The sequence below is a fragment of the Haliotis rufescens genome, unplaced genomic scaffold, assembly GCF_023055435.1.
Source record: "Haliotis rufescens isolate VD_foot unplaced genomic scaffold, xgHalRufe1.0.p SCAF_65, whole genome shotgun sequence".
NCBI lineage: Eukaryota > Metazoa > Mollusca > Gastropoda > Lepetellida > Haliotidae > Haliotis > Haliotis rufescens.
Genome location: NW_025964356.1, coordinates 1,380,399 through 1,408,008, shown reverse-complemented (window position 1 = coordinate 1,408,008; position 27,610 = coordinate 1,380,399). Strand labels below are relative to the sequence as shown.

The following is a 27,610-nucleotide window of genomic DNA, read 5'->3' as shown; positions in this document are numbered from 1 at the left end:
GGTCCTAACCATGGCATCGATGGCAAGGTCTTGGTTGGACTGTTGGACTTTTTCCACGGCATGCAAGATATCTAGGCCATGGAGATCTTCAAAGCGGCGAAATGGAATCAGTATGTAGGTGTCCAAATGGGGGTGTCAGATACCTAGACCAATACGATCCCCCTTTTGGCCTGACATCTGTTGATAGAAGTCCTCAATCACCGTGTCAAATAAAGGTGGTAGCTCTATGGGCAGGCGGTCTGGTGGTACGGTTTCCAAGTAGTCTGGGTTCAATGTCAAACAATAAGTATGGTTAGCGCTTCTTAACCGTCTGGATCGAGACATCTCTGCCTTCTCCAAACGATACGGTGTACTCTGTTTGCCAGTCATGATGGCTGTGAGTGCCTGATGAACGTCTGCCCTCCTCTATATAGACAAACAAGAAGGTCTATTTATCTGATTGGTCGAAACATCTGACCAATCGGATGTGCTTTATTTCCCATGGTAAAATTGATTTCCTATGGAAAAGAAACACAAGGGTCTGTCCGTTTTGGAAAAGTCGAGACACAGGCCGGGCGGCGGAACGGAACAATCAGCGCGCCACGTTTTGGACCAATCAGCGTGCAGCGTGTCGGGTCAATCAGTGTGCAGCGATGTTCGATCCGGTCCCTCTCCTATAAAAAGGGATCTCTCGAGTGGAGTCAGTGTCACTTGTGAATCATCCCCATTGTGAACCTATTCGACGAACCATGTACACATCCCGGCAAGTCTCCTCGACTGGAGGATACACACCAGCTACATTTCCCGGAGAAGGAGGAGGAGAAAAGACTCCCCGGCGCCAACGGATCCCCAAGGCTGCTTGTCAGAGCGCTCCGGTTCCCACAGGTTCATCACAGGAGACGCCATGCCCAAACTGTAGCTACTTTGGTCGTTGGCCACCATGCTGTTACTATGGCTGAGTGCCACGGCCCTAGAAAGCTAGGATGACGTTTCCGTTTCCCGTTCCTGTTTCCCGTTCCTGTTTCCCGTTTTCCGGTTCCTGTTTTTTCATCATCTTCCTCCAAACGGCCCTTTTCAGGACCACCCATCTCTCCCGAAAGATCGCTTTCATCCTTGCTTTGACTACCCTCCACCTCCACCATCTCCACCACCTCCACCACCAAACCAAAACAAAGAACCCTCCTCCCACCTCCCACCTCCCACCTCCCTCCTTCCCTCCTTCCTCCTTCCCGCCACCGCCATCTTGGATGTGCCGAGCCACCATCTTGGATGGGGAGATGCCCCCTCGCAACCGAACGTGCCGCCATCTTGGAGGCGCACACGCCCCTCCCCCAGAAACCAAAGTGCCGCCATCTTGGAGGCGCACGTCCATATGGGGAAGGCTCATGCCACTGATCGGCACATGTGCCAGTAAAAAGTGCCAGTGAGCTGACCCACATCTCTGTGTTATTGTTTATATCCCCTTTCAGCAACAGCTGTGTTGTGGCGAGACTGTCCCTTATCTGATGGAACCCGGGGTCAGGAGACATAGACTTACACAGGCTTTTCCCAAAGCATTGATAACATTTTTGTGTCTTATTATAGTACTTATTCACATATCTTATACTTATTCACATGTTACATTATTTGTCTAGTGCATACTAGGTAGTATATAACACCCTGTTCATATAATATTCTTGTTTCGAAAGTAAATACCGTGAGAGGAGTTTGACCAAGAAAGTCTATACTTTGGGGGTTTATAGTTAAATTGAACTCTTTTAAAATATTGTCCAAACAGTTAAGAGCTCCTGAATAATGTTTCCTTTAATTTCCCCACCACCAACCAGGGTATGAAACTCCCAAAAATTTCAGCCAGACCACAGGACTGGCTAGCAGAAATACTTGCCAGCCCTGACCAAAACCTGCCTGCCCACTATAATCATTTGTTTCTCAGGATAGTTTAATTAAAAATATCAAAACTGATTGCTTGTAGCATAAGCGCATCGAATTAATGCTTATCATCGGGAATTATTTAGAATATTTTCACCTATAAAATAAAACCCGACCGTCGGGCAGGGGGATTTGAAAATCTGACAGTACGGGTTAAAATCAACCAGTCTCGGACGGTCGGGCAGGCAGGTATTTCGAACGCTGCACCAACCCCTCCAGCCACCTATATTTAGGTACATTTTAGTTCACTGTTCTGTTTCAGCATGCATGTTCCAGTGTTTTTCTATTGAATTCAATTATGCGTTTTTATTCTATTTCTCCAGTCTGGGTCATCTTAAATAAGAACCCCTCTCCGCCGCCTGCTCAACGCCATTCTCCCGTCAACACGTCAAGGCCAAATGATGACAGCACTTTTGTAATCTGATACGACATCTCCAAATAAACTGCAGCGCGGCCCCGGAACAAATCCCTTCAGTGAAGGTTCACATGAACAAATCTCCCACCTCCTAACTGATAAAGACGAGGACGGCTGGATAATTAATCTGCAAGCTGTTTGTAACAGACGACACGTTCTTTACTTCCGGCTGGGAATGCATTTATATTATACAATATCATCTTCAATTAGTTCCAACTATTTTATCATCAAGCGTGTCAAATAGGTAAAGTAGCCATATAGATAGTAAAGATATATATCAGTATGTTCTTGTGTTATAATGCATTTGTTTCTCATCAAATAATCTTATAAAGCAACTGAGCATACATCGCGTGAAGCTACTATATATAATATGATTCATATGATCAGTAGTTTGACCTTTGTGTAGTTCTTTTGTATGCCCGTCCTTTGCAAATGTTATGTAATGTTACCAATGATCAAAGTTTCATCGGAAACGAAATAAGAAACGTGGCTGCAACATTACCATAAAATCTAAGTTAAATACAACACATTGGTAAAGAAAGGGTAAACTAGATTATCTTAGTAGTAAAGTCAAGGGAATTACAGTCACATCATATGCTTCTTCTGCATAACTCCCAACCTGTAAAATTGTTGGTAAATCATTTCGATCTACAACCTCTCTCGTTAACTTTTAACTCACTCACTCGGGAACTATATGTCTTCCCTTTAAACCGCCACTTTTTCCTCCAGGAGGGAACGGAAGGCCTGTCAACTTTGAGACACAGCACAAGTCACACATTTGACCTCTTAGGAGCAATTACACTCTTTATGTAAACAAAACACAATCACTTGTCTGATAAGGATACTGTATTGCCATTGTCAGTTACATGATGCCAAGAGTTTCATTACTGTGTTATGCTTTACAAAATTTTGATTTTCACCAAAGAAATTAATTGCAGTTTTTGAAAGAATATTAGTCCTGCACCATGACTGTGGAATATATTTATTTCATGAAAAAATAATAATCTAGAAATGCATACAAAAGCAAGTCTAGCCAGCTCAAGCTAGCTCTATTCTGAAATCAGCATAGGGAATTTTTTTTATTTTTAGAGTCAAGAAGGATTTTGTGTAATATAAGATTTCAGAGACTAAATGTTAGTCTAAAAGAATATCAATGATAATATATATATACAAAGAGAAAAATAACAAAGTCAGTTCGCCACCACTTGTGTCCCATATATGGCTCATTTATACCATTTGGGTATTTTGTTCGCACAAGTGTCCACACACATTCCGGCATTATTTGTTCATCACCCAGTCTGATCTTCTTTTGAACATATTCTGGTATTTACCACCCGTTACAGTTGTCAATTATTTTCAAAAAATTATAGTAGAGAGCTCTTCTGATGGTGCAGTTATTAGGGCTTGGAGGGAGCGCATGTCCCATCTAGGGCTGCAACGATACAGGAAGGTCACGATACGATACGCATCTCGATATTCTGGTCACGATACGATACGTATCTCGATACGCAATGATAAAAAAAAAAAAAGACTAAAAGCATGTAAAGATTGAACCTTTCATGATTTTGGAACAGTCAAAATTATTTTATAATAACAAGACTACTGAAGTTGTTCAACTTTCCTTCAAAACAATTCAAAGTTCAAACACCAGAAAATAATTAATGTACTCCACCAGTGATACAACTTCAAAGAATTTTGGTGCAATGGTCGAAGAAATTGTATCTGAAATTATTGTTTTATCAGGAATAATTTATTCCAATATCGTGTTACCTTAGTTGCAGCTTTTACTATATAATTATATATATAATTATAAGAACCACAAGTGTAGCATTTTGGTACTGGTGATTGCTGTTGCAGGATATTTTAACGTATGGAACAATTTGACCAGTCACCCTAGGGACTTCCCGTGCTACATGTATTTCGATTGCGATAACGTTATGTTGACATATATTAGCCAAATTGCCACAAATATTACTTTTAACGAGTCGAAGTATGGCATTTTTGATATATGTATCCATTCTCTAGCAACTAAAGTTCGTTTTAATGCGTCAAAAGCGGTAATCTGACCATGGTTGCTGTATCTCTTCACACACAATTTCACATAACTTAATGAAAACAATATTAAATGAAATTTTGAGTAAAATTAATAAAATATATTACAAACACAAGTCCAGATATACAATGAACACGTTTTAATAACAAGATAGTATAATAATGGTATTGAATTGCGTACTTCAGTTCGGATTTGCTGACTGGTATTTTCGGTGTTATGTGCTTGCGGTGATCAGCTGATAATGTTTTATGAGATGGGGAAAAACATCTGTCGGTGTAAAACCTGAGCTTATTAAAAATGTAAGTACGTTTTTGGGAGCCATGCGTTAGCGCGCGCTATAACCAAGTTAGCGGTTTATTGAAAGGCACAATACCGAGGAAACGCTGTACTTGAGATTTGCGTTCCGTATCGTGGCGTATCGATAAATGGGCCCACGTTTATCGTATATCGTATCGTGGGTCAAGTATCGCGATGCATCGGAATATCGGTGTATCGTTTCACCCTTAGTCCCATCCATCTGGATGTTCCGTTGATGGTGGCTACACAGGGTTTGATAAAACAGTTGGGGCATGTGCCCTCCTCCATTCGATTGTCACCCTCGGGATCTAGATGATTTGCAATGTACTTTTCCCCGGGAATAGGGGAGTCCACTTGAATTTGTATACCTTACGTTTTGTAAATACATTTTTTGTTATTGTATATATAGTGAATGTAACTATTCTATAAACGAACATGGTTACAAGGAACATTATTTCGTGATTAATGTATATAAGTCATTTGATTAGGATATGCACTTTGACTGGATATATTCTTTTTATGCAGTAACTGTTTCATTATTATCAAATTTGTAGCCCACAGACCTGTTGTCCTGCGATGTTCCGTAGCAGCCATATGTACAATATGCATCAATAACACATATTCACCTCTAATGAACTGAGATATGGTACACAAGTTGTTTGTAGTCAGCTTCTAAATGTATTTGTATTTGTTATATTTCAATTGTTTTAATATGTTATGCTGCCTTGGACCTGAGAATTGTCAGCAGTCCCCAGCTGAGAGGCAGAGGGCCATATGACCCCTTATCCATAATTGTATGTGGCAGAGGAATGTAATGTTTAGAACATAAAGTGGGAAGCCGATTTGGGTGCTGAAAGGCTGTAACTGGCGGTTTAACATAGGGTTTTCTCTATCCAAACGTCACTATGGAAATAGCCTGAAAATTTCGTAGCACATCTGGAAGCCTCGCATGAATCGCATGGAAATAGTTTCAAATACAGGTTTGAAATATTATTATCTTTTTACTTAAACATTTAGGCATAAAATGAGGTAAAAGGAGTAGCTCTATATCCTGTCTCGGAAACTATGTAGCTTCCCTTTAACACAGGGGGTCGTCTATACAAACGTCCCATTGGAAAAGAGCCTGAAAACTTAGTGGCACATCTGGGAGCCTCGCATGTTTCGCATGGAAATAGTTTAAAATACTTGTTTGAAATATTATTATCTCTTTCCTAAACAATTTAGGCATAAAATAACTTTAAAACAGTCGCTCTATACCCCCTTTTGGAAACTATATAGCTTCCCTTTACCACTAGGGGTTGTCTATGGAAACGTCCGTATGGAAATAGCCTGAAGACTTAGTGGCACATCTGGGAGCCTCGCATTTTTCGCATGGAAATAGTTTAAAATACGGGTTTGAAATATTATTATCTCTTTCCTTAACCATTTAGGCATACAATAACTTGAAAACAGTCGCTCTATATCCCCTTTTGGAAACTTTATAGCTTCCCTTTAACACAGAGGGTCGTCTATTACAAACGTCCGAATGGAATTAGCCTGAAAACTTAGTGGCACATCTGGGAGCCTCGCATGTTTCGCATGGAAATAGTTTGAAAAAAGTGTTTGAAATATTATTTTCTCTTTTCTGAACAACTGAGGCATAAAATAACTCTAAAACAGACCCTCTATACCCCCATTTGGAAACAATATTGCTTCTCTTTAACACAGGGCGTTGTCTATGCAAACGTCCCTATGGAAAAAGCCTGAAAACTTAGTGGCACATCTGGGAGCCTCGCATTTTTCGCATGGAAATAGTTTAATATACGGGTTTAAAATATTATTATATCTTTACTTCACCATTTAGGCATAAAATGAAGTAAAAGGTGTAGCTCTATATCCTGTCTCGGAAACTATATCGCTTCTCTTTAACACAGGGGGTCGTCTACAAACGTCCGAATGGAAATAGCCTGAAAACTTAGTGGCACATCTGGGAGCCTCGCATTTTTCGCATGGAAATAGTTTAAAATACGGGTTTGAAATATTATTATCTCTTTCCTTAACCATTTAGGCATTAAATAACTTTAAAACAGTCGCTCTATATCCTTTCTTGGAAACTATATAGCTTCCCTTTACTACAAGGGGTCGTCTATACAAACGTCCCTATGGATATAGCCTGAAAACTTAGTGGCACATCTGGGAGCCTCGCATTTTTCGCATGGAAATAGTTTAAAATACGTGTTTGAAATATTATTATCTCTTTCCTTAACCATTTAGGCATTAAATAACTTTAAAACAGTCGCTCTATACCACCTGGTGAAAACTATATAGCTTCCCTTTACCACGGGGGGTTGTCTAAACAAACGTCCGAATGGAAATAGCCTGAAAACTTAGTGGCACATCTGGGAGCCTCGCATTTTTCGCATGGAAATAGTTTAAAATACGGGTTTGAAATATTATTATCTCTTTCCTTAACCATTTAGGCATTAAATAACTTTAAAACAGTCGCTCTATATCCTTTCTTGGAAACTATATAGCTTCCCTTTACTACAAGGGGTCGTCTATACAAACGTCCCTATGGATATAGCCTGAAAACTTAGTGGCACATCTGGGAGCCTCGAATCTTTCGCATGGAAATAGTTTAAAATACGGGTTTGAAATATTATTATCTCTTTCCTTAACCATTTAGGCATTAAATAACTTTAAAACAGTCGCTCTATATCCTTTCTTGGAAACTATATAGCTTCCCTTTACTACAAGGGGTCGTCTATGCAAACGTCCCTATGGATATAGCCTGAAAACTTAGTGGCACATCTGGGAGCCTCGCATTTTTCGCATGGAAATAGTTTAAAATACGTGTTTGAAATATTATTATCTCTTTCCTTAACCATTTAGGCATTAAATAACTTTAAAACAGTCGCTCTATATCCTTTCTTGGAAACTATATAGCTTCCCTTTACTACAAGGGGTCGTCTATACAAACGTCCCTATGGATATAGCCTGAAAACTTAGTGGCACATCTGGGAGCCTCGCATTTTTCGGTTGGAAATAGTTTAAAATACGTGTTTGAAATATTATTATCTCTTTCCTTAACCATTTAGGCATTAAATAACTTTAAAACAGTCGCTCTATACCACCTGGTAAAAACTATATAGCTTCCCTTTACCACGGGGGGTTGCCTATACAAACGTCCGAATGGAAAAAGCCTGAAAACTTAGTGGCACATCTGGGAGCCTCGCATTTTTCGCATGGAAATAGTTTAAAATACGTGTTTGAAATATTATTATCTCTTTCCTTAACCATTTAGGCATTAAATAACTTTAAAACAGTCGCTCTATATCCTTTCTTGGAAACTATATAGCTTCCCTTTACTACAAGGGGTCGTCTATACAAACGTCCCTATGGATATAGCCTGAAAACTTAGTGGCACATCTGGGAGCCTCGCATTTTTCGCATGGAAATAGTTTAAAATACGGGTTTGAAATATTATTATCTCTTTCCTTAACCATTTAGGCATTAAATAACTTTAAAACAGTCGCTCTGTATCCTTTCTTGGAAACTATATAGCTTCCCTTTACTACAAGGGGTCGTCTATACAAACGTCCCTATGGATATAGCCTGAAAACTTAGTGGCACATCTGGGAGCCTCGCATTTTTCGCATGGAAATAGTTTAAAATACGGGTTTGAAATATTATTATCTCTTTCCTTAACCATTTAGGCATTAAATAACTTTAAAACAGTCGCTCTATATCCTTTCTTGGAAACTATATAGCTTCCCTTTACTACAAGGGGTTAGTCTATACAAACGTCCCTATGGATATAGCCTGAAAACTTAGTGGCACATCTGGGAGCCTCGCATCTTTCGCATGGAAATAGTTTAAAATACGGGTTTGAAATATTATTATCTCTTTCCTTAACCATTTAGGCATTAAATAACTTTAAAACAGTCGCTCTATATCCTTTCTTCGGAAACTATATAGCTTCCCTTTACTACAAGGGGTCGTCTATGCAAACGTCCCTATGGATATAGCCTGAAAACTTAGTGGCACATCTGGGAGCCTCGCATTTTTCGCATGGAAATAGTTTAAAATACGTGTTTGAAATATTATTATCTCTTTCCTTAACCATTTAGGCATTAAATAACTTTAAAACAGTCGCTCTATATCCTTTCTTGGAAACTATATAGCTTCCCTTTACTACAAGGGGTCGTCTATACAAACGTCCCTATGGATATAGCCTGAAAACTTAGTGGCACATCTGGGAGCCTCGCATTTTTCGGTTGGAAATAGTTTAAAATACGTGTTTGAAATATTATTATCTCTTTCCTTAACCATTTAGGCATTAAATAACTTTAAAACAGTCGCTCTATACCACCTGGTAAAAACTATATAGCTTCCCTTTACCACGGGGGGTTGCCTATACAAACGTCCGAATGGAAAAAGCCTGAAAACTTAGTGGCACATCTGGGAGCCTCGCATTTTTCGCATGGAAATAGTTTAAAATACGTGTTTGAAATATTATTATCTCTTTCCTTAACCATTTAGGCATTAAATAACTTTAAAACAGTCGCTCTATATCCTTTCTTGGAAACTATATAGCTTCCCTTTACTACAAGGGGTCGTCTATACAAACGTCCCTATGGATATAGCCTGAAAACTTAGTGGCACATCTGGGAGCCTCGCATTTTTCGCATGGAAATAGTTTAAAATACGGGTTTGAAATATTATTATCTCTTTCCTTAACCATTTAGGCATTAAATAACTTTAAAACAGTCGCTCTGTATCCTTTCTTGGAAACTATATAGCTTCCCTTTACTACAAGGGGTCGTCTATACAAACGTCCCTATGGATATAGCCTGAAAACTTAGTGGCACATCTGGGAGCCTCGCATTTTTCGCATGGAAATAGTTTAAAATACGGGTTTGAAATATTATTATCTCTTTCCTTAACCATTTAGGCATTAAATAACTTTAAAACAGTCGCTCTATATCCTTTCTTGGAAACTATATAGCTTCCCTTTACTACAAGGGGTTAGTCTATACAAACGTCCCTATGGATATAGCCTGAAAACTTAGTGGCACATCTGGGAGCCTCGCATCTTTCGCATGGAAATAGTTTAAAATACGGGTTTGAAATATTATTATCTCTTTCCTTAACCATTTAGGCATTAAATAACTTTAAAACAGTCGCTCTATATCCTTTCTTGGAAACTATATAGCTTCCCTTTACTACAAGGGGTCGTCTATGCAAACGTCCCTATGGATATAGCCTGAAAACTTAGTGGCACATCTGGGAGCCTCGCATTTTTCGGTTGGAAATAGTTTAAAATACGTGTTTGAAATATTATTATCTCTTTCCTTAACCATTTAGGCATTAAATAACTTTAAAACAGTCGCTCTATATCCTTTCTTGGAAACTATATAGCTTCCCTTTACTACAAGGGGTCGTCTATACAAACGTCCCTATGGATATAGCCTGAAAACTTAGTGGCACATCTGGGAGCCTCGCATTTTTCGGTTGGAAATAGTTTAAAATACGTGTTTGAAATATTATTATCTCTTTCCTTAACCATTTAGGCATTAAATAACTTTAAAACAGTCGCTCTATACCACCTGGTAAAAACTATATAGCTTCCCTTTACCACGGGGGGTTGCCTATACAAACGTCCGAATGGAAATAGCCTGAAAACTTAGTGGCACATCCGGGAGCCTCGCATTTTTCGCATGGAAATAGTTTAAAATACGGGTTTGAAATATTATTATCTCTTTCCTTAACCATTTAGGCGTTAAATAACTTTAAAACAGTCGCTCTATATCCTTTCTTGGAAACTATATAGCTTCCCTTTACTACAAGGAGTTAGTCTATGCAAACGTCCCTATGGAGCCTCGCATTTTTCGCATGGAAATAGTTTAAAATACGTGTTTGAAATATTATTATCTCTTTCCTTAACCATTTAGGCATTAAATAACTTTAAAACAGTCGCTCTATATCCTTTCTTGGAAACTATATAGCTTCCCTTTACTACAAGGGGTCGTCTATACAAACGTCCCTATGGATATAGCCTGAAAACTTAGTGGCACATCTGGGAGCCTCGCATTTTTCGCTTGGAAATAGTTTAAAATACGTGTTTGAAATATTATTATCTCTTTCCTTAACCATTTAGGCATTAAATAACTTTAAAACAGTCGCTCTATACCACCTGGTAAAAACTATATAGCTTCCCTTTACCACGGGGGGTTGCCTATACAAACGTCCGAATGGAAATAGCCTGAAAACTTAGTGGCACATCTGGGAGCCTCGCATTTTTCGCATGGAAATAGTTTAAAATACGGGTTTGAAATATTATTATCTCTTTCCTTAACCACTTAGGCGTTAAATAACTTTAAAACAGTCGCTCTATATCCTTTCTTGGAAACTATATAGCTTCCCTTTACTACAAGGGGTTAGTCTATGCAAACGTCCCTATGGAGCCTCGCATTTTTCGCATGGAAATAGTTTAAAATACGTGTTTGAAATATTATTATCTCTTTCCTTAACCATTTAGGCATTAAATAACTTTAAAACAGTCGCTCTATACCACCTGGTGAAAACTATATAGCTTCCCTTTACCACGGGGGTTGTCTATACAAACGTCCCCATGGAAATAGCCTGAAAACTTAGTGGCACATCTGGGAGCCTCGCATTTTTCGCATGGAAATAGTTTAAAATACGGGTTTGAAATATTATTATCTCTTTCCTTAACCATTTAGGCATTAAATAACTTTAAAACAGTCGCTTTATATCCTTTCTTGGAAACTATATAGCTTCCCTTTACTACAAGGGGTCGTCTATACAAACGTCCCTATGGATATAGCCTGAAAACTTAGTGGCACATCTGGGAGCCTCGCATTTTTCGCATGGAAATAGTTTAAAATACGGGTTTGAAATATTATTATCTCTTTCCTTAACCATTTAGGCATTAAATAACTTTAAAACAGTCGCTCTATACCACCTGGTGAAAACTATATAGCTTCCCTTTACCACGGGGGGTTGTCTATACAAACGTCCCCATGGAAATAGCCTGAAAACTTAGTGGCACATCTGGGAGCCTCGCATTTTTCGCATGGAAATAGTTTAAAATACGTGTTTGAAATATTATTATCTCTTTCCTTAACCATTTAGGCATTAAATAACTTTAAAACAGTCGCTCTATATCCTTTCTTGGAAACTATATAGCTTCCCTTTACTACAAGGGGTCGTATATACAAACGTCCCCATGGAAATAGCCTGAAAACTTAGTGGCACATCTGGGAGCCTCGCATTTTTCGCATGGAAATAGTTTAAAATACGTGTTTGAAATATTATTATCTCTTTCCTTAACCATTTAGGCATTAAATAACTTTAAAACAGTCGCTCTATATCCTTTCTTGGAAACTATATAGCTTCCCTTTACTACAAGGGGTCGTCTATACAAACGTCCCTATGGATATAGCCTGAAAACTTAGTGGCATATCTGGGAGCCTCGCATTTTTCGCATGGAAATAGTTTAAAATACGGGTTTGAAATATTATTATCTCTTTCCTTAACCATTTAGGCATTAAATAACTCTAAAACAGTCGATCTATACCACCTGGTGAAAACTATATAGCTTCCCTTTACCACGGGGGGTTGTCTATACAAACGTCCCCATGGAAATAGCCTGAAAACTTAGTGGCACATTTGGGAGCCTCGCATTTTTCGCATGGAAATAGTTTAAATACGGGTTTGAAATATTATTATCTCTTTCCTTAACCATTTAGGCATTAAATAACTTTAAAACAGTCGCTCTATATCCTTTCTTGGAAACTATATAGCTTCCCTTTACTACAAGGGGTCGTCTATACAAACGTCCCTATGGATATAGCCTGAAAACTTAGTGACACATCTGGGAGCCTCGCATTTTTCGCATGGAAATAGTTTAAAATACGTGTTTGAAATATTATTTTCTCTTTCCTTAACCATTTAGGCATTAAATAACTTTAAAACAGTCGCTCTATATCCTTTCTTGGAAACTATATAGCTTCCCTTTACTACAAGGGGTCGTATATACAAACGTCCCTATGGATATAGCCTGAAAACTTAGTGGCACATCTGGGAGCCTCGCATCTTTCGCATGGAAATAGTTTAAAATACGGGTTTGAAATATTATTATCTCTTTCCTTAACCATTTAGGCATTAAATAACTTTAAAACAGTCGCTCTATACCACCTGGTGAAAACTATATAGCTTCCCTTTACCACGGGGGGTTGTCTATACAAACGTCCCCATGGAAATAGCCTGAAAACTTAGTGGCACATCTGGGAGCCTCGCATTTTTCGCATGGAAATAGTTTAAAATACGGGTTTGAAATATTATTATCTCTTTCCTTAAACATTTAGGCATTAAATAACTTTAAAACAGTCGCTCTATATCCTTTCTTGGAAACTATATAGCTTCCCTTTACTACAAGGGGTCGTCTATACAAACGTCCCTATGGATATAGCCTGAAAACTTAGTGGCACATCTGGGAGCCTCGCATTTTTCGCATGGAAATAGTTTAAAATACGGGTTTGAAATATTATTATCGCTTTCCTTAACCATTTAGGCATTAAATAACTTTAAAACAGTCGCTCTATATCCTTTCTTGGAAACTATATAGCTTCCCTTTACTACAAGGGGTCGTCTATACAAACGTCCCTATGGATATAGCCTGAAAACTTAGTGGCACATCTGGGAGCCTCGCATTTTTCGCATGGAAATAGTTTAAAATACGGGTTTGAAATATTATTATCTCTTTCCTTAACCATTTAGGCATTAAATAACTTTAAAACAGTCGCTCTGTATCCTTTCTTGGAAACTATATAGCTTCCCTTTACTACAAGGGGTCGTCTATACAAACGTCCCTATGGATATAGCCTGAAAACTTAGTGGCACATCTGGGAGCCTCGCATTTTTCGCATGGAAATAGTTTAAAATACGGGTTTGAAATATTATTATCTCTTTCCTTAACCATTTAGGCATTAAATAACTTTAAAACAGTCGCTCTATATCCTTTCTTGGAAACTATATAGCTTCCCTTTACTACAAGGGGTCGTCTATACAAACGTCCCTATGGATATAGCCTGAAAACTTAGTGGCACATCTGGGAGCCTCGCATCTTTCGCATGGAAATAGTTTAAAATACGGGTTTGAAATATTATTATCTCTTTCCTTAACCATTTAGGCATTAAATAACTTTAAAACAGTCGCTCTATATCCTTTCTTGGAAACTATATAGCTTCCCTTTACTACAAGGGGTCGTCTATGCAAACGTCCCTATGGATATAGCCTGAAAACTTAGTGGCACATCTGGGAGCCTCGCATTTTTCGGTTGGAAATAGTTTAAAATACGTGTTTGAAATATTATTATCTCTTTCCTTAACCATTTAGGCATTAAATAACTTTAAAACAGTCGCTCTATACCACCTGGTAAAAACTATATAGCTTCCCTTTACCACGGGGGGTTGCCTATACAAACGTCCGAATGGAAATAGCCTGAAAACTTAGTGGCACATCCGGGAGCCTCGCATTTTTCGCATGGAAATAGTTTAAAATACGTGTTTGAAATATTATTATCTCTTTCCTTAACCATTTAGGCGTTAAATAACTTTAAAACAGTCGCTCTATATCCTTTCTTGGAAACTATATAGCTTCCCTTTACTACAAGGAGTTAGTCTATGCAAACGTCCCTATGGAGCCTCGCATTTTTCGCATGGAAATAGTTTAAAATACGGGTTTGAAATATTATTATCTCTTTCCTTAACCATTTAGGCATTAAATAACTTTAAAACAGTCGCTCTATATCCTTTCTTGGAAACTATATAGCTTCCCTTTACTACAAGGGGTCGTCTATACAAACGTCCCTATGGATATAGCCTGAAAACTTAGTGGCACATCTGGGAGCCTCGCATTTTTCGCTTGGAAATAGTTTAAAATACGTGTTTGAAATATTATTATCTCTTTCCTTAACCATTTAGGCATTAAATAACTTTAAAACAGTCGCTCTATACCACCTGGTAAAAACTATATAGCTTCCCTTTACCACGGGGGGTTGCCTATACAAACGTCCGAATGGAAATAGCCTGAAAACTTAGTGGCACATCTGGGAGCCTCGCATTTTTCGCATGGAAATAGTTTAAAATACGGGTTTGAAATATTATTATCTCTTTCCTTAACCACTTAGGCGTTAAATAACTTTAAAACAGTCGCTCTATATCCTTTCTTGGAAACTATATAGCTTCCCTTTACTACAAGGGGTTAGTCTATGCAAACGTCCCTATGGAGCCTCGCATTTTTCGCATGGAAATAGTTTAAAATACGTGTTTGAAATATTATTATCTCTTTCCTTAACCATTTAGGCATTAAATAACTTTAAAACAGTCGCTCTATATCCTTTCTTGGAAACTATATAGCTTCCCTTTACTACAAGGGGTCGTCTATACAAACGTCCCTATGGATATAGCCTGAAAACTTAGTGGCACATCTGGGAGCCTCGCATTTTTAGCATGGAAATAGTTTAATATACGGGTTTAAAATATTATTATATCTTTACTTCACCATTTAGGCATAAAATGAAGTAAAAGGTGTAGCTCTATATCCTGTCTCGGAAACTATATCGCTTCTCTTTAACACAGGGGGTCGTCTACAAACGTCCGAATGGAAATAGCCTGAAAACTTAGTGGCACATCTGGGAGCCTCGCATTTTTCGCATGGAAATAGTTTAAAATACGTGTTTGAAATATTATTATCTCTTTCCTTAACCATTTAGGCATTAAATAACTTTAAAACAGTCGCTCTATATCCTTTCTTGGAAACTATATAGCTTCCCTTTACTACAAGGGGTCGTCTATACAAACGTCCCTATGGATATAGCCTGAAAACTTAGTGGCACATCTGGGAGCCTCGCATTTTTCGCATGGAAATAGTTTAAAATACGTGTTTGAAATATTATTATCTCTTTCCTTAACCATTTAGGCATTAAATAACTTTAAAACAGTCGCTCTATACCACCTGGTGAAAACTATATAGCTTCCCTTTACCACGGGGGGTTGTCTAAACAAACGTCCGAATGGAAATAGCCTGAAAACTTAGTGGCACATCTGGGAGCCTCGCATTTTTCGCATGGAAATAGTTTAAAATACGGGTTTGAAATATTATTATCTCTTTCCTTAACCATTTAGGCATTAAATAACTTTAAAACAGTCGCTCTATATCCTTTCTTGGAAACTATATAGCTTCCCTTTACTACAAGGGGTCGTCTATACAAACGTCCCTATGGATATAGCCTGAAAACTTAGTGGCACATCTGGGAGCCTCGCATTTTTCGCATGGAAATAGTTTAAAATACGGGTTTGAATTATTATTATCTCTTTCCTTAACCATTTAGGCATTAAATAACTTTAAAACAGTCGCTCTATATCCTTTCTTGGAAACTATATAGCTTCCCTTTACTACAAGGGGTCGTCTATACAAACGTCCCTATGGATATAGCCTGAAAACTTAGTGGCACATCTGGGAGCCTCGCATTTTTCGCATGGAAATAGTTTAAAATACGGGTTTGAAATATTATTATCTCTTTCCTTAACCATTTAGGCATTAAATAACTTTAAAACAGTCGCTCTATATCCTTTCTTGGAAACTATATAGCTTCCCTTTACTACAAGGGGTCGTCTATACAAACGTCCCTATGGATATAGCCTGAAAACTTAGTGGCACATCTGGGAGCCTCGCATTTTTCGCATGGAAATAGTTTAAAATACGGGTTTGAAATATTATTATCTCTTTCCTTAACCATTTAGGCATTAAATAACTTTAAAACAGTCGCTCTATACCACCTGGTGAAAACTATATAGCTTCCCTTTACCACGGGGGGTTGTCTATACAAACGTCCCTATGGATATAGCCTGAAAACTTAGTGGCACATCTGGGAGCCTCGCATTTTTCGCATGGAAATAGTTTAAAATACGGGTTTGAAATATTATTATCTCTTTCCTTAACCATTTAGGCATTAAATAACTTTAAAACAGTCGCTCTATATCCTTTCTTGGAAACTATATAGCTTCCCTTTACTACAAGGGGTCGTCTATACAAACGTCCCTATGGATATAGCCTGAAAACTTAGTGGCACATCTGGGAGCCTCGCATTTTTCGCATGGAAATAGTTTAAAATACGTGTTTGAAATATTATTATCGCTTTCCTTAACCATTTAGGCATTAAATAACTTTAAAACAGTCGCTCTATATCCTTTCTTGGAAACTATATAGCTTCCCTTTACTACAAGGGGTCGTCTATACAAACGTCCCTATGGATATAGCCTGAAAACTTAGTGGCACATCTGGGAGCCTCGCATTTTTCGCATGGAAATAGTTTAAAATACGTGTTTGAAATATTATTATCTCTTTCCTTAACCATTTAGGCATTAAATAACTTTAAAACAGTCGCTCTGTATCCTTTCTTGGAAACTATATAGCTTCCCTTTACTACAAGGGGTCGTCTATACAAACGTCCCTATGGATATAGCCTGAAAACTTAGTGGCACATCTGGGAGCCTCGCATTTTTCGCATGGAAATAGTTTAAAATACGGGTTTGAAATATTATTATCTCTTTCCTTAACCATTTAGGCATTAAATAACTTTAAAACAGTCGCTCTATATCCTTTCTTGGAAACTATATAGCTTCCCTTTACTACAAGGGGTCGTCTATACAAACGTCCCTATGGATATAGCCTGAAAACTTAGTGGCACATCTGGGAGCCTCGCATCTTTCGCATGGAAATAGTTTAAAATACGGGTTTGAAATATTATTATCTCTTTCCTTAACCATTTAGGCATTAAATAACTTTAAAACAGTCGCTCTATATCCTTTCTTGGAAACTATATAGCTTCCCTTTACTACAAGGGGTCGTCTATGCAAACGTCCCTATGGATATAGCCTGAAAACTTAGTGGCACATCTGGGAGCCTCGCATTTTTCGCATGGAAATAGTTTAAAATACGTGTTTGAAATATTATTATCTCTTTCCTTAACCATTTAGGCATTAAATAACTTTAAAACAGTCGCTCTATATCCTTTCTTGGAAACTATATAGCTTCCCTTTACTACAAGGGGTCGTCTATACAAACGTCCCTATGGATATAGCCTGAAAACTTAGTGGCACATCTGGGAGCCTCGCATTTTTCGCTTGGAAATAGTTTAAAATACGTGTTTGAAATATTATTATCTCTTTCCTTAACCATTTAGGCATTAAATAACTTTAAAACAGTCGCTCTATACCACCTGGTAAAAACTATATAGCTTCCCTTTACCACGGGGGGTTGCCTATACAAACGTCCGAATGGAAATAGCCTGAAAACTTAGTGGCACATCCGGGAGCCTCGCATTTTTCGCATGGAAATAGTTTAAAATACGTGTTTGAAATATTATTATCTCTTTCCTTAACCATTTAGGCGTTAAATAACTTTAAAACAGTCGCTCTATATCCTTTCTTGGAAACTATATAGCTTCCCTTTACTACAAGGAGTTAGTCTATGCAAACGTCCCTATGGAGCCTCGCATTTTTCGCATGGAAATAGTTTAAAATACGGGTTTGAAATATTATTATCTCTTTCCTTAACCATTTAGGCATTAAATAACTTTAAAACAGTCGCTCTATATCCTTTCTTGGAAACTATATAGCTTCCCTTTACTACAAGGGGTCGTCTATACAAACGTCCCTATGGATATAGCCTGAAAACTTAGTGGCACATCTGGGAGCCTCGCATTTTTCGCTTGGAAATAGTTTAAAATACGTGTTTGAAATATTATTATCTCTTTCCTTAACCATTTAGGCATTAAATAACTTTAAAACAGTCGCTCTATACCACCTGGTAAAAACTATATAGCTTCCCTTTACCACGGGGGGTTGCCTATACAAACGTCCGAATGGAAATAGCCTGAAAACTTAGTGGCACATCTGGGAGCCTCGCATTTTTCGCATGGAAATAGTTTAAAATACGGGTTTGAAATATTATTATCTCTTTCCTTAACCACTTAGGCGTTAAATAACTTTAAAACAGTCGCTCTATATCCTTTCTTGGAAACTATATAGCTTCCCTTTACTACAAGGGGTTAGTCTATGCAAACGTCCCTATGGAGCCTCGCATTTTTCGCATGGAAATAGTTTAAAATACGTGTTTGAAATATTATTATCTCTTTCCTTAACCATTTAGGCATTAAATAACTTTAAAACAGTCGCTCTATACCACCTGGTGAAAACTATATAGCTTCCCTTTACCACGGGGGTTGTCTATACAAACGTCCCCATGGAAATAGCCTGAAAACTTAGTGGCACATCTGGGAGCCTCGCATTTTTCGCATGGAAATAGTTTAAAATACGGGTTTGAAATATTATTATCTCTTTCCTTAACCATTTAGGCATTAAATAACTTTAAAACAGTCGCTTTATATCCTTTCTTGGAAACTATATAGCTTCCCTTTACTACAAGGGGTCGTCTATACAAACGTCCCTATGGATATAGCCTGAAAACTTAGTGGCACATCTGGGAGCCTCGCATTTTTCGCATGGAAATAGTTTAAAATACGGGTTTGAAATATTATTATCTCTTTCCTTAACCATTTAGGCATTAAATAACTTTAAAACAGTCGCTCTATACCACCTGGTGAAAACTATATAGCTTCCCTTTACCACGGGGGGTTGTCTATACAAACGTCCCCATGGAAATAGCCTGAAAACTTAGTGGCACATCTGGGAGCCTCGCATTTTTCGCTTGGAAATAGTTTAAAATACGTGTTTGAAATATTATTATCTCTTTCCTTAACCATTTAGGCATTAAATAACTTTAAAACAGTCGCTCTATATCCTTTCTTGGAAACTATATAGCTTCCCTTTACTACAAGGGGTCGTCTATACAAACGTCCCTGTGGATATAGCCTGAAAACTTAGTGGCACATCTGGGAGCCTCGCATTTTTCGCATGGAAATAGTTTAAAATACGGGTTTGAAATATTATTATCTCTTTCCTTAACCATTTAGGCATTAAATAACTTTAAAACAGTCGCTCTATATCCTTTCTTGGAAACTATATAGCTTCCCTTTACTACAAGGGGTCGTCTATACAAACGTCCCTATGGATATAGCCTGAAAACTTAGTGGCACATCTGGGAGCCTCGCATTTTTCGCATGGAAATAGTTTAAAATACGGGTTTGAAATATTATTATCTCTTTCCTTAACCATTTAGGCATTAAATAACTCTAAAACAGTCGATCTATACCACCTGGTGAAAACTATATAGCTTCCCTTTACCACGGGGGGTTGTCTATACAAACGTCCCCATGGAAATAGCCTGAAAACTTAGTGGCACATTTGGGAGCCTCGCATTTTTCGCATGGAAATAGTTTAAATACGGGTTTGAAATATTATTATCTCTTTCCTTAACCATTTAGGCATTAAATAACTTTAAAACAGTCGCTCTATATCCTTTCTTGGAAACTATATAGCTTCCCTTTACTACAAGGGGTCGTCTATACAAACGTCCCTATGGATATAGCCTGAAAACTTAGTGACACATCTGGGAGCCTCGCATTTTTCGCATGGAAATAGTTTAAAATACGTGTTTGAAATATTATTTTCTCTTTCCTTAACCATTTAGGCATTAAATAACTTTAAAACAGTCGCTCTATATCCTTTCTTGGAAACTATATAGCTTCCCTTTACTACAAGGGGTCGTCTATACAAACGTCCCTATGGATATAGCCTGAAAACTTAGTGGCACATCTGGGAGCCTCGCATTTTTCGCATGGAAATAGTTTAAAATACGGGTTTGAAATATTATTATCTCTTTCCTTAACCATTTAGGCATTAAATAACTTTAAAACAGTCGCTCTATACCACCTGGTGAAAACTATATAGCTTCCCTTTACCACGGGGGGTTGTCTATACAAACGTCCCCATGGAAATAGCCTGAAAACTTAGTGGCACATCTGGGAGCCTCGCATTTTTCGCTTGGAAATAGTTTAAAATACGTGTTTGAAATATTATTATCTCTTTCCTTAACCATTTAGGCATTAAATAACTTTAAAACAGTCGCTCTATATCCTTTCTTGGAAACTATATAGCTTCCCTTTACTACAAGGGGTCGTATATACAAACGTCCCTGTGGATATAGCCTGAAAACTTAGTGGCACATCTGGGAGCCTCGCATTTTTCGCATGGAAATAGTTTAAAATACGGGTTTGAAATATTATTATCTCTTTCCTTAACCATTTAGGCATTAAATAACTTTAAAACAGTCGCTCTATATCCTTTCTTGGAAACTATATAGCTTCCCTTTACTACAAGGGGTCGTCTATACAAACGTCCCTATGGATATAGCCTGAAAACTTAGTGGCACATCTGGGAGCCTCGCATTTTTCGCATGGAAATAGTTTAAAATACGGGTTTGAAATATTATTATCTCTTTCCTTAACCATTTAGGCATTAAATAACTCTAAAACAGTCGATCTATACCACCTGGTGAAAACTATATAGCTTCCCTTTACCACGGGGGGTTGTCTATACAAACGTCCCCATGGAAATAGCCTGAAAACTTAGTGGCACATCTGGGAGCCTCGCATTTTTCGCATGGAAATAGTTTAAATACGGGTTTGAAATATTATTATCTCTTTCCTTAACCATTTAGGCATTAAATAACTTTAAAACAGTCGCTCTATATCCTTTCTTGGAAACTATATAGCTTCCCTTTACTACAAGGGGTCGTCTATACAAACGTCCCTATGGATATAGCCTGAAAACTTAGTGACACATCTGGGAGCCTCGCATTTTTCGCATGGAAATAGTTTAAAATACGTGTTTGAAATATTATTTTCTCTTTCCTTAACCATTTAGGCATTAAATAACTTTAAAACAGTCGCTCTATATCCTTTCTTGGAAACTATATAGCTTCCCTTTACTACAAGGGGTCGTATATACAAACGTCCCTATGGATATAGCCTGAAAACTTAGTGGCACATCTGGGAGCCTCGCATTTTTCGCATGGAAATAGTTTAAAATACGGGTTTGAAATATTATTATCTCTTTCCTTAACCATTTAGGCATTAAATAACTTTAAAACAGTCGCTCTATACCACCTGGTGAAAACTATATAGCTTCCCTTTACCACGGGGGGTTGTCTATACAAACGTCCCCATGGAAATAGCCTGAAAACTTAGTGGCACATCTGGGAGCCTCGCATTTTTCGCATGGAAATAGTTTAAAATACGGGTTTGAAATATTATTATCTCTTTCCTTAACCATTTAGGCATTAAATAACTTTAAAACAGTCGCTCTATATCCTTTCTTGGAAACTATATAGCTTCCCTTTACTACAAGGGGTCGTCTATACAAACGTCCCTATGGATATAGCCTGAAAACTTAGTGGCACATCTGGGAGCCTCGCATTTTTCGCATGGAAATAGTTTAAAATACGGGTTTGAAATATTATTATCGCTTTCCTTAACCATTTAGGCATTAAATAACTTTAAAACAGTCGCTCTATATCCTTTCTTGGAAACTATATAGCTTCCCTTTACTACAAGGGGTCGTCTATACAAACGTCCCTATGGATATAGCCTGAAAACTTAGTGGCACATCTGGGAGCCTCGCATTTTTCGCATGGAAATAGTTTAAAATACGGGTTTGAAATATTATTATCTCTTTCCTTAACCATTTAGGCATTAAATAACTTTAAAACAGTCGCTCTGTATCCTTTCTTGGAAACTATATAGCTTCCCTTTACTACAAGGGGTCGTCTATACAAACGTCCCTATGGATATAGCCTGAAAACTTAGTGGCACATCTGGGAGCCTCGCATTTTTCGCATGGAAATAGTTTAAAATACGTGTTTGAAATATTATTATCTCTTTCCTTAACCATTTAGGCATTAAATAACTTTAAAACAGTCGCTCTATATCCTTTCTTGGAAACTATATAGCTTCCCTTTACTACAAGGGGTCGTCTATACAAACGTCCCTATGGATATAGCCTGAAAACTTAGTGGCACATCTGGGAGCCTCGCATTTTTCGCTTGGAAATAGTTTAAAATACGTGTTTGAAATATTATTATCTCTTTCCTTAACCATTTAGGCATTAAATAACTTTAAAACAGTCGCTCTATACCACCTGGTAAAAACTATATAGCTTCCCTTTACCACGGGGGGTTGCCTATACAAACGTCCGAATGGAAATAGCCTGAAAACTTAGTGGCACATCTGGGAGCCTCGCATTTTTCGCATGGAAATAGTTTAAAATACGGGTTTGAAATATTATTATCTCTTTCCTTAACCACTTAGGCGTTAAATAACTTTAAAACAGTCGCTCTATATCCTTTCTTGGAAACTATATAGCTTCCCTTTACTACAAGGGGTTAGTCTATGCAAACGTCCCTATGGAGCCTCGCATTTTTCGCATGGAAATAGTTTAAAATACGTGTTTGAAATATTATTATCTCTTTCCTTAACCATTTAGGCATTAAATAACTTTAAAACAGTCGCTCTATATCCTTTCTTGGAAACTATATAGCTTCCCTTTACTACAAGGGGTCGTCTATACAAACGTCCCTATGGATATAGCCTGAAAACTTAGTGGCACATCTGGGAGCCTCGCATTTTTCGCATGGAAATAGTTTAAAATACGGGTTTGAAATATTATTATCGCTTTCCTTAACCATTTAGGCATTAAATAACTTTAAAACAGTCGCTCTATATCCTTTCTTGGAAACTATATAGCTTCCCTTTACTACAAGGGGTCGTCTATACAAACGTCCCTATGGATATAGCCTGAAAACTTAGTGGCACATCTGGGAGCCTCGCATTTTTCGCATGGAAATAGTTTAAAATACGGGTTTGAAATATTATTATCTCTTTCCTTAACCATTTAGGCATTAAATAACTTTAAAACAGTCGCTCTGTATCCTTTCTTGGAAACTATATAGCTTCCCTTTACTACAAGGGGTCGTCTATACAAACGTCCCTATGGATATAGCCTGAAAACTTAGTGGCACATCTGGGAGCCTCGCATTTTTCGCATGGAAATAGTTTAAAATACGTGTTTGAAATATTATTATCTCTTTCCTTAACCATTTAGGCATTAAATAACTTTAAAACAGTCGCTCTATATCCTTTCTTGGAAACTATATAGCTTCCCTTTACTACAAGGGGTCGTCTATACAAACGTCCCTATGGATATAGCCTGAAAACTTAGTGGCACATCTGGGAGCCTCGCATTTTTCGCTTGGAAATAGTTTAAAATACGTGTTTGAAATATTATTATCTCTTTCCTTAACCATTTAGGCATTAAATAACTTTAAAACAGTCGCTCTATACCACCTGGTAAAAACTATATAGCTTCCCTTTACCACGGGGGGTTGCCTATACAAACGTCCGAATGGAAATAGCCTGAAAACTTAGTGGCACATCTGGGAGCCTCGCATTTTTCGCATGGAAATAGTTTAAAATACGGGTTTGAAATATTATTATCTCTTTCCTTAACCACTTAGGCGTTAAATAACTTTAAAACAGTCGCTCTATATCCTTTCTTGGAAACTATATAGCTTCCCTTTACTACAAGGGGTTAGTCTATGCAAACGTCCCTATGGAGCCTCGCATTTTTCGCATGGAAATAGTTTAAAATACGTGTTTGAAATATTATTATCTCTTTCCTTAACCATTTAGGCATTAAATAACTTTAAAACAGTCGCTCTATACCACCTGGTGAAAACTATATAGCTTCCCTTTACCACGGGGGTTGTCTATACAAACGTCCCCATGGAAATAGCCTGAAAACTTAGTGGCACATCTGGGAGCCTCGCATTTTTCGCATGGAAATAGTTTAAAATACGGGTTTGAAATATTATTATCTCTTTCCTTAACCATTTAGGCATTAAATAACTTTAAAACAGTCGCTCTATATCCTTTCTTGGAAACTATATAGCTTCCCTTTACTACAAGGGGTCGTCTATACAAACGTCCCTATGGATATAGCCTGAAAACTTAGTGGCACATCTGGGAGCCTCGCATTTTTCGCATGGAAATAGTTTAAAATACGGGTTTGAAATATTATTATCTCTTTCCTTAACCATTTAGGCATTAAATAACTTTAAAACAGTCGCTCTATACCACCTGGTGAAAACTATATAGCTTCCCTTTACCACGGGGGGTTGTCTATACAAACGTCCCCATGGAAATAGCCTGAAAACTTAGTGGCACATCTGGGAGCCTCGCATTTTTCGCATGGAAATAGTTTAAAATACGGGTTTGAAATATTATTATCTCTTTCCTTAACCATTTAGGCATTAAATAACTTTAAAACAGTCGCTCTATATCCTTTCTTGGAAACTATATAGCTTCCCTTTACTACAAGGGGTCGTATATACAAACGTCCCTGTGGATATAGCCTGAAAACTTAGTGGCACATCTGGGAGCCTCGCATTTTTCGCATGGAAATAGTTTAAAATACGGGTTTGAAATATTATTATCTCTTTCCTTAACCATTTAGGCATTAAATAACTTTAAAACAGTCGCTCTATATCCTTTCTTGGAAACTATATAGCTTCCCTTTACTACAAGGGGTCGTCTATACAAACGTCCCTATGGATATAGCCTGAAAACTTAGTGGCACATCTGGGAGCCTCGCATTTTTCGCATGGAAATAGTTTAAAATACGGGTTTGAAATATTATTATCTCTTTCCTTAACCATTTAGGCATTAAATAACTCTAAAACAGTCGATCTATACCACCTGGTGAAAACTATATAGCTTCCCTTTACCACGGGGGGTTGTCTATACAAACGTCCCCATGGAAATAGCCTGAAAACTTAGTGGCACATTTGGGAGCCTCGCATTTTTCGCATGGAAATAGTTTAAATACGGGTTTGAAATATTATTATCTCTTTCCTTAACCATTTAGGCATTAAATAACTTTAAAACAGTCGCTCTATATCCTTTCTTGGAAACTATATAGCTTCCCTTTACTACAAGGGGTCGTCTATACAAACGTCCCTATGGATATAGCCTGAAAACTTAGTGGCACATCTGGGAGCCTCGCATTTTTCGCTTGGAAATAGTTTAAAATACGGGTTTGAAATATTATTATCTCTTTCCTTAACCATTTAGGCATTAAATAACTTTAAAACAGTCGCTCTATACCACCTGGTGAAAACTATATAGCTTCCCTTTACCACGGGGGGTTGTCTATACAAACGTCCCCATGGAAATAGCCTGAAAACTTAGTGGCACATCTGGGAGCCTCGCATTTTTCGCATGGAAATAGTTTAAAATACGGGTTTGAAATATTATTATCTCTTTCCTTAACCATTTAGGCATTAAATAACTTTAAAACAGTCGCTCTATATCCTTTCTTGGAAACTATATAGCTTCCCTTTACTACAAGGGGTCGTCTATACAAACGTCCCTATGGATATAGCCTGAAAACTTAGTGGCACATCTGGGAGCCTCGCATTTTTCGCATGGAAATAGTTTAAAATACGGGTTTGAAATATTATTATCTCTTTCCTTAACCATTTAGGCATTAAATAACTTTAAAACAGTCGCTCTATACCACCTGGTGAAAACTATATAGCTTCCCTTTACCACGGGGGGTTGTCTATACAAACGTCCCCATGGAAATAGCCTGAAAACTTAGTGGCACATCTGGGAGCCTCGCATTTTTCGCATGGAAATAGTTTAAAATACGTGTTTGAAATATTATTATCTCTTTCCTTAACCATTTAGGCATTAAATAACTTTAAAACAGTCGCTCTATATCCTTTCTTGGAAACTATATAGCTTCCCTTTACTACAAGGGGTCGTCTATACAAACGTCCCTATGGATATAGCCTGAAAACTTAGTGGCACATCTGGGAGCCTCGCATTTTTCGCATGGAAATAGTTTAAAATACGGGTTTGAAATATTATTATCGCTTTCCTTAACCATTTAGGCATTAAATAACTTTAAAACAGTCGCTCTATATCCTTTCTTGGAAACTATATAGCTTCCCTTTACTACAAGGGGTCGTCTATACAAACGTCCCTATGGATATAGCCTGAAAACTTAGTGGCACATCTGGGAGCCTCGCATTTTTCGCATGGAAATAGTTTAAAATACGGGTTTGAAATATTATTATCTCTTTCCTTAACCATTTAGGCATTAAATAACTTTAAAACAGTCGCTCTATATCCTTTCTTGGAAACTATATAGCTTCCCTTTACTACAAGGGGTCGTCTATACAAACGTCCCTATGGATATAGCCTGAAAACTTAGTGGCACATCTGGGAGCCTCGCATTTTTCGCATGGAAATAGTTTAAAATACGGGTTTGAATTATTATTATCTCTTTCCTTAACCATTTAGGCATTAAATAACTTTAAAACAGTCGCTCTATATCCTTTCTTGGAAACTATATAGCTTCCCTTTACTACAAGGGGTCGTCTATACAAACGTCCCTATGGATATAGCCTGAAAACTTAGTGGCACATCTGGGAGCCTCGCATTTTTCGCATGGAAATAGTTTAAAATACGGGTTTGAAATATTATTATCTCTTTCCTTAACCATTTAGGCATTAAATAACTTTAAAACAGTCGCTCTATATCCTTTCTTGGAAACTATATAGCTTCCCTTTACTACAAGGGGTCGTCTATACAAACGTCCCTATGGATATAGCCTGAAAACTTAGTGGCACATCTGGGAGCCTCGCATTTTTCGCATGGAAATAGTTTAAAATACGGGTTTGAAATATTATTATCTCTTTCCTTAACCATTTAGGCATTAAATAACTTTAAAACAGTCGCTCTATACCACCTGGTGAAAACTATATAGCTTCCCTTTACCACGGGGGGTTGTCTATACAAACGTCCGAATGGAAATAGCCTGAAAACTTAGTGGCACATCTGGGAG

The 27,610-nt window shown here is 37.7% G+C and overlaps 1 protein-coding gene across 1 annotated transcript in view; it reads left to right on the top strand.

Annotated features, from left to right (window-relative positions):
- The first annotated feature begins 1,991 nt into the window (after nucleotides 1–1,991).
- LOC125375988 overlaps nucleotides 1,992–27,610 on the top strand; it is a 37,851-nt gene continuing 12,232 nt past the window's right edge. The window contains exon 1 of the mRNA XM_048387108.1: nucleotides 1,992–2,567. The gene's annotated coding sequence lies outside the window, so the exon portion shown is untranslated. The remainder of the gene's footprint in view (nucleotides 2,568–27,610) is intronic.